The sequence below is a fragment of the Elaeis guineensis genome, chromosome 12, assembly GCF_000442705.2.
Source record: "Elaeis guineensis isolate ETL-2024a chromosome 12, EG11, whole genome shotgun sequence".
NCBI lineage: Eukaryota > Viridiplantae > Streptophyta > Magnoliopsida > Arecales > Arecaceae > Elaeis > Elaeis guineensis.
The window spans coordinates 87,103,367-87,112,255 of NC_026004.2; positions in this window are offsets into that span (position 1 = coordinate 87,103,367).

Below are 8,889 nucleotides of genomic sequence, written 5' to 3' on the forward strand. Positions count from 1 at the left end.
CACCGCTGTGCCAGATCTCATTGCGACCGTCAGATCGCGATCGATCCACGCACCTCCTATGAGCCGCGATAGGGCATGGTCCACCATGGATCGCGATACCTAACGGGCCTGGGTCCCACACTCGTGGGTCGTGTGTGTGCCTGGGCTGGCCAAGCGTGCTGTCGGGCCTGGCCCGTGCCAGCCCATGGGCCCCTCCAACAGCCCGTGGGCCATACCATCTATTTTCGACTTTCTTTCATGCATAACTTGTCCATCTGAACATCATTTGGGCTGTTTTTGGACTCATTCGACTCCGTTCATCATTCTGAATCTCATTCTAGGCTTATTATGGACTGAATCTCAAGGTATTTTTCTCAATAGGTACAACTTCCATACCAAATGAGGATCGCCTTGTGTGGACTTGGGTGCTAATCTAGAAATCGAAGAAGAAATGCGGAAGCAAATGATGGAAACAGTAGGAGATGCTAGGGTTTTTGGCATTGGAACCAAAGAGAAAGAGAAAGAGTTAGGGAGAAAAGATCAATTGTATTCCATTGTATTCAAACTCTAATACAACCTATGTATATATATATATATATATATATATATACATAGCCAATAGGCCTGACCAAAAATTTTTCTGGCTAATCCATATATGAAAGCACTCACTGAGCCCATATACACCCATGTCTCACATTCTCTCATCCCATGGACATAATCTCAATCCAAACCCTAAGTTAGCCCCCTTAAAATCAATCAAACCAGGCCTTAAGAACTCTATGATCAAATCCGATCCTAGACCCATGCAAAAATCTCATGCAGCTCTGTCCGTGCAACTGAGCCGACCCAGTCTCAGACTGAGTCGACTAACCTCGAACTGGGTCGACTCAAACTGAGATTGAGTCAACTCATCTACATGTTGTGCTAGATTTTTTGAGATACTGTCTTCTATCTGGTACCTTCTCTGAGATTTGATCGATCCAGTCTCAGTCTGAGTCGATTCAATATTCTGAAACTACTTTTCTTCAGTGGTCTTCAATTTTGACTCTGATTTCTTACTCCACCTTGTGTCTCCAGACATTTAAAGCTCCAACCAAGTTTCTCGAAGTCTCGAACATCCGAACCTCAAGCCCGTAGAGGGCTACACACCGCCTCCACCCTAGGACCACTCTTGTCCTAGTCCTAAGATCCAAACATGTCCTAGTCTCCTGGAGCTAACACCCTGACTCCTCCTGTGGCCTCTCAAGGCTTGGGAGCACCACATCAACTCCTACAGACCATGCCCTTCGATCTAAAAATTGTAGGTATAACCTATCAGCGCCTTATAAACAAGATCTTCAAAGATCAGATTGGATGGAATATGAAGGTCTATGTAGATGATATGTTTGTCCAGAGTAGGAGCTCCAGAACTGATATTGAAGACCTTAAGGAGACTTTTGCCATCCTGAAAAATATCTAACAAAGCTGAATCTGACTAAGTGTGCCTTTGGAGTTGTTTTAGACAAGTTCTTGAGTTTCATGGTGTCCAGTCGGAGAATAAAGGCCAATCCAAAGAAGATCCGAGCCATACAGGAGATGAGCTCGCCCAAGAATATTAAAGAAGTTCAACATCTCAAAGATAAAGTGGCAGCACTGAATCGATTTATCTCAAGATCGATCGAATGATGTCTTTCATTCTTTCAAATCCTAAGACAATCGAAGAACTTTCAATGGACCGAAGATTGCCAGCAAGCCTTTGAGGAGTTGAAAAAATATCTTGGTTCTACAATGCTCCTCGACAAGCCAAAGTCTGATGAAGAACTTTATCTATATCTAGCAGTCTCACCAACGGTCATAAGCACAATGTTGGCCCATGAACTGAGAAAAGTCCAATGGTCGATCTATTATATCAATCGAGTCCTATACGATGCGAAGACTAGATCTTCACCCTCATCATTGTCGTCCGAAGACTTTGACCTTACTTTCAAGCACATCCTATTATAGTACTGACTGATCAACCATTCAAAACAGTCCTGCATCGATCTGATACTTCTGGGCAATTGGTGAAGTGGACAATCAAGCGTGTTGAGTTTGACATAAAATTTCAACCTCAGTCTTCCATCAAAGCTCATTGGTGGACTTCATCATTGAATGCACCATCTCGGATGATCGAGAAATGCCAGAACTAACTTATGAAGAAGATGCATTGGTGGAACTCAGTTCATTAAAAGACTTGAAAGACTTTTGGGTAATACATGTGGATGGTTCATCGAACTCCACGAGATCAGAAGTAGGTCTGTTACTTCTCAGATCCGAAGGGGCTATCATGAAATATGCCCTGAGGTTTGACTTTTTAGCCACTAATAATGAAACTGAATATGAAGCTTTTATTGTCATACTCAAAATTACAGGGGAGCTTAGGATGAAAATGCTGAGGATTTGTACTAATTCATAGCTAATGGCTAGATAAGTGAAGAGAGACTTCAAAACTTGAGAGAAAAATATGAAGAAATATCTCTAAAAGATGAAAGTCCTAGCTTCAAAATTTGCTGGCTTCGATATTCAGTAGATACCTCGATCCAAAAATTCAAGAGCTAATTTGCTGTCCAAGTTGGTGATATCAGCCCCAAAAGATCTACCTCAGCAGACATTCTTTAAGATTCTAAAGAAGCCCAGTACTGAAAAATCGATCCCAATCTTGCAGATTGATGATGAACCTTATTGGATGGATCCCTTCATTCGTTTCCTGCAAGATGGAGTGTTGCCTACAGACTTTATGGAGGTCCGAAAGATCAAATATCAAGCTCCCTACTATGTCTTCTATGAAGACAAGCTCTACAAATGATCCTTCTCCCTGCCAGTTCTCAGATGTCTCCATCCTTTCGAGTTTGAGTACGTCCTTCGAGAGGTGCATGAAGGGGTATGCGAGAGTCATATAGGTCATAAATCATTGGCCTACAAGACACTTTGATAAGGATACTTTAGTCCACAAGACAAGATGATGTAGCTGAGTTCGTTAAGCGATGCGATCGATGTCAACGGAATGCCAATGTTTAGCATCAGTCGACTGTCTTACTGGCCCCAATAGTTGCTCATTGGCCATTTGCACAGTGGAGGATAGATATTTTAGGCCCTTTTCTACTAGCATCAAGTTAGAAAAAGTTTTTACTTGTAGCCATTGACTACTTCATCAAATGGATAGAAGCTGAGCCTCTTGCCAAAATCACTGAAGCCAAAGTACCCGACTTTATCTAAAAATTCATTATTTGTCGATTTGGTCTTTCGGGATTGCTAATCACCAACAATGGATGCCAGTTCTCAAGCTCCAAACTCGTCGAGTTCTGTCAAAGCTATGGTATTGCCCAACAGTTCACTTCGATAGGACACCTACAGGCTAACAGAGAGGCTAAGGTAACTAACTGTATCCTTTTGCAGGGATTAAAGATCAGAATCGGTCGAGCTAAAGGAGCATGGGTGGACGAGTTGCATAGTATACTTTAGACCTACCAAACCACTCAAAGAACACCCACTAGAGCCTTCACATTGGGTAGAGAACTATGATAACCAAAGTAACGTAGAGCAATTTCGTACAAATATGGATATGCTCGAAGGAGTTCATGAGAAAGCACGGATACAAATGGTGGTCTATTAGCAAAAGATAGCACGATACTACAATTTTTGTAGCTGGAACAAAAAGTTCAAAGTTGGTGATCTAGTCCTATATCGAGTTGAAGTCTCTCAGTCTACAGAACATGAAAAGTTGTCTCCAAATTAAGAAGGCCCTTATCAAGTGGATGAAGTCATCAGACCAGGGACCTATCATCTCAAGCAACTGGATAAAACCCCCTACCTCAGCCGTAGAATTTAGAAAAACTCTGAATGTATTATCAATAATATGCTAATTATTCATCAAACAAAATACCTTTGTTTCATGATATCACCACTCTTCTCTTGCTTTTCAATGAAAATGCAATTTTAGTATGAATCCCCTCTGAAGACTAACCTATTACAACTCTCCAAAGGAGCCTAACTAACCTACGAACTCATCAGATAAAAGGGAGTGAGCATATCCCGAAGATGGTAGTCTAATATCTTGGCAGCATAACTTTGGAGATTTTAAAAAAAAGAGGAGGAAAGAGAAGAAAAGCTTCAATTATAAAGGAAAACACATCCATGAGAGAGGTACATGTAAAAACACATTATCATTTGTTTTAATATTTACAAAGATGACACTAGAAAAGCATCATACAAAAAAAAAGTTTCACCAGACCAGCAGTATTTCAACTTCGTCAAGATCAAGATCCGGGACAAGGAGGGCCTAATCCTTATCTGAAGAGAATGTTCTGACCTCTTCATCGTTGTTCCCAAAATGAAGGTGATGCAGATCTTGCTTCGGCATCAAGTATTTTATGTGAGCTTTACAGTTCTCAAAATCTTGGATGAAGCCAACAGCCGAGGCATCAAGAAGCTCTCCTTTGAAGGCCTCTGAGATCTTGTACTCCACAACACAGCGAAGTCGAGCCACGGCAAATGCCTCCTCCATGGTGCCCGAACGGGCTACTCCCGCAGTGGCAAAAGATCCCTTACTTGAGACTCTCGATGGAGGGAGTGCATGACTTGTACCAGGAGACTTCGGTGATGCGGCCCTCGCACGCTTTGTCGGGATCTTCTCCCTCAAATATTCGGCCTTCTTCCAGGCCGCTTCCTTGACTTATTGAGGAGTAGGCTCCATTGCTGCAAGTTGATGAAAGAGAAGGTGGAAGTTTGTGAATGTATCAACCGTAAAGGGGAACTCCTATTTATATAGGTCCCAAATGGCGTGCGCCCAACCAACCATCAATCGGATTATGCCGCATGTCCGACTCCAAAACGTCAATCATCACTATCATTTACTACATGTTTCCACTATCAAAGCATAATTGGTGAGATGCCTCAAGAATCGCCTAGGCCCATCACTTGGCGATCAAAGAGTAACCCAAAATAATCCATTCCCTTGGAAGGTTCCACTTGCCATTATGACAAATGGAGTTCCAAAGCATATCATGGACGAACACTTGAGTTCCCGATAAGTGGACTCATAGACAAACTTTGACCAATGAAGAGCCAACTATTGGGACCCCCCGAACTTTTTCAAAAGAAACTTCGGGATGCGGCTACTCTTTTCCCAATCTTCGATGAAGATCTCAGTGGCTAAGCAACGGGGGCTAACCTACAAGGACCCTTGAAGGCTACTTGCTTTTCAGGGAGCCAATGGCCCATGAAGACTTTAGTCGAGCAAGAAGTGAGGGTTAACCTATAGGGACCCCCAACATTCTTCAATCTAAACTATATAGATAAAAAATCTCGATAACTAAGAAGTGGAGGCTAACCTACAAGGACCCCCGAAGGTCACTCTTTCTTCAATGAGTCAACACCTATGAAGATCTTAGTCATACAAAAAGCGAAGGCTAATCTAAAAACACTTTCGAAGGGCTAACCTATAAGGACTCTTAGCCAGTCAACTTCGACAATGCACAAAATCAAACCTAAGGGAAAAGCTACGGTCGCTTTGCAAGCATCCCCATAAAACCCCTCAATGCAAGGATCATACACAATTAAATCCAAACTATAACACAACCAATGAGGCACAGTAAAGTAGGTGAAATAAAAATTTTAAATTTCATTTCATTAATGAACTTGTTATAAAAACTGCAAGATAGGTGTCTATAAAGAAAAAAGCATAAAAAAGTATATCAGCTATTTGACAATCATTTAGAGGATCCGCCTTCGATCGATGGAGCTTTGACATTTCCACCATCTTCAAGGGTGTTGATGTGAGAGTCGACTTTGGAGAAAAATTGTCTGACCAAACTTCTGCATTCCTCGAAGCCGACATCGATAGCTTGGGTTGATACATCAGTGACTGCAAGGGTCGTATCATGCAAAGTTGTGGCAAATCTATCCTCCAACTTCCTAATAGTAGCCTTAGCATGTTCAATTGCCACCATGCTCTCTGCAAGCTTGATTCAGAGTTCAGTCACTGCAGACCTATCCTTGCTCAAAGCTCCCGAAAGGTCAGCAATTATTGTCTGAGCCAAGAAAAACTCACTCTGAATATCATCGACTGCTGACCTCTCCATGTCCATCATTCGATGAAGTTCTCTAATTGTACCTTCAGTCGAGTGAAGATCACTTTGAAGTTGGCTAATCTACTTTTTAGCTTCATCACCAATTTTATCCAATGTAATGATATACTTTAGCTCTAATATTTCATTCTGGGCCTTGAGTAGTCATTTGTTGCAAAGAACTTTTACCGCCCCTATCCTCCAGTTAGTGTTCCCAGCAGACTTTGTGAATCTATCCCAGCAGACTTTGCGAATCTATCCTACTCTTCAGTCAAACTATATTTTTCGATAAAATATTTTCTATCCATCTACTTCAGACACTTTCTTAGATGCTCTACCTCTATTGAAGACTCATCATTCTTCTTCCTCATATACTAGAGTTTTTTTTTGCTTCGACAGCATCTCGCTGAGCCCGATAGAGGTCCTCTTTAAGATTCTCGATCCAAACCCTTAAAGGCAAGGCTGTTGGTAGATACTTGGCATGATATTATACAAACACACAATTGCAACAATCACACTGAACCAACAGAGAAAAATATCACAAGTAGACATGAACCAAAAAATATGGATAAAAATTATTTTTTCATTGATTTCAAAATCTTTCATTACATTGATAGGAAAAGAAAAGAAAAGATACACAAATTTAAATATTTCTAACCTCGACATGAGGATCGATGGAGGAGCTTGAGATAATTGCAATTGGCTGCTCCGACTCCACTCGTGGTGGTGAAACTGACATAGCTTTGGCAGGAATGGATGTAGGCACAACCTCCAAAGGTGGAGCAACTTTGGAGTGCCCTTCAGCAGTCTCGACAAATGGAGCCCCATCTCCTACAACTCCTTCTTCAGCCCTTCCTCCTTCCTTTTCTTCTTCATCCAAGAAGCTCAAGTCTAAGTCCAGGAAGCGTGCAACCACCCTCCGATGGCAGATGTCCAAGCCAGTGTTGAAGACCTCCTAGTCGAAGTCATATTTCTCCTTTGAAAACTTATTGGATGTGCAGAAGGCTTCCACAGCCACATGCCCAACTTCCATAACCCGATCCTCAGCCTTCTTTTCAACATCGATGACTTTAGCCTACGCATCCAATCACCTTTCCTTCTTCGAAGCCAAGTCAGCTTTGACTTTCTTTAGCACCATCTTCAGGCAAGTGACCTCAGCTCCAGCGGCTTCCATCTTTGACTTGACTTCAGCAACATCGGTGTTGGCTTTGACCTCAAAAGTTTAGGCCATCTTGTGCTTTTTATGTGCTTCGATTAGTTCACCCTCAGCATCACTCAGTCTATTGATGAGGGTAGTGGCATAGGGAGCTGTCTGTATCTAAAGAGCAACAAGTCAAAAACAAGAAGAAAAGTGAGAGCAAAGAGTAAGAAAAAAATTATTCGGACTATAGATAATACCATTCACTTCTGTTACTTCATGGAGCTCTCCCCCTTGACCTTTTCCTGCCGACATCAAAAAGCATTTTTTGAAAGACATTGTTGGTGGTCTTCCAATCATCAAAGATGTCTTGGGTAGATGATGAACCTGAACCCTATCTTTAATTTGTCAACCCTCAATTGAGTCTGACCTCACCTAGGTTGAATCGATCTAGGGGGCAAGGAGCGTGACTGGCTTCAGGGGCCGAGTTTGGAGGAGAGAAACTGAAATAATCCCTGCTTGAGCTAAAGTCAGGGGAACCACTTTTTTATGGCTCTCACCTAAGGTCTTGAGCTTATTTTAGGCATCAGTGGATGAAGAGGGCACCTTCCTCTTTGTCGAACCTTTTTTCAGTCTCCTCAGCTCTCCAGATTTCATTTCTATAATAAAAAAGAAGTCAGTATCTGTAAAAATAAGAGAAACATGCATCGAAAAGATTGGAGAAATCTTTACCTTTGAGATCAGTCAGACTAATGCCAGCATTAAAGAGTGCTTGCTCCGATAATAACTCCTTTAATGGGAAAATTATGTATCCCTTTAAGGTTGCAGAGCGCTCTAGATCTTCATCTCCTAGCTTCGAGACCTGAAAGGCAGAATCCTTCAGTCGACCCCAGTGTGAAAACTCTACTCTTTAATAAAAGGATCCAAAATAAAAAAAAATAATCTTTCCAACTATGCATCGAAGAAGGAGCTCCCTTATCAAAGCAGAGATCCTCTCAGAGGAGAGACATATCATCAATCTTCGGTATACCTCTTTATGATGTAGAAGGATGGAAAAGAGAAAGAGAAGAATGGACTTTGGCTTTGAAATAAAGAACAAGAAAGCTGATGATGAAATGAAAGAAGTTAGGAATAACAGAACAAAAGGAGAGATCAAAAAGTAAAAAAGCTCGACAACAAAAGGATGCATAGGAAGCTTAAGTCCGACTTTGAAAGCTTCTTCATACAAGCCGATCCTATCAGAAAGAGGACTGCCAACCCTACCACTAAACCTAAGAGACTCAAATTCGAAGATAGTCGGGATCCCATATCAGGCATGGATGAGACTCAGGTCCTCTATGCCCAATCTAAATCCAATTGTGTTAAGAACGAAGGAGGGTACAATACCGCACCTTTTGTCCACACTGACAGAAGCTTCCCCCAAAGAGGAAGATAATCTGGAAGACTAGTTCTTGCTAAGACTCCTAGAATCTGCCATTGAAAGATGCAAAGAAAAGAACAGGAAGAAGAGTGAACATAGAAGAAAGGACGATCAGACTAAAGAGATAAAAAAGAAACAAAAGAACAAAAGGAGACCAACTTGCAATGACACATGAGATGTGGATGGTGATTTCATAGGAAGTAAGGATGGCAATTCAAAGAGGAGCCACCGATGATCGAAAAAACTCTCGAAATAAGGAAGAAAACTAG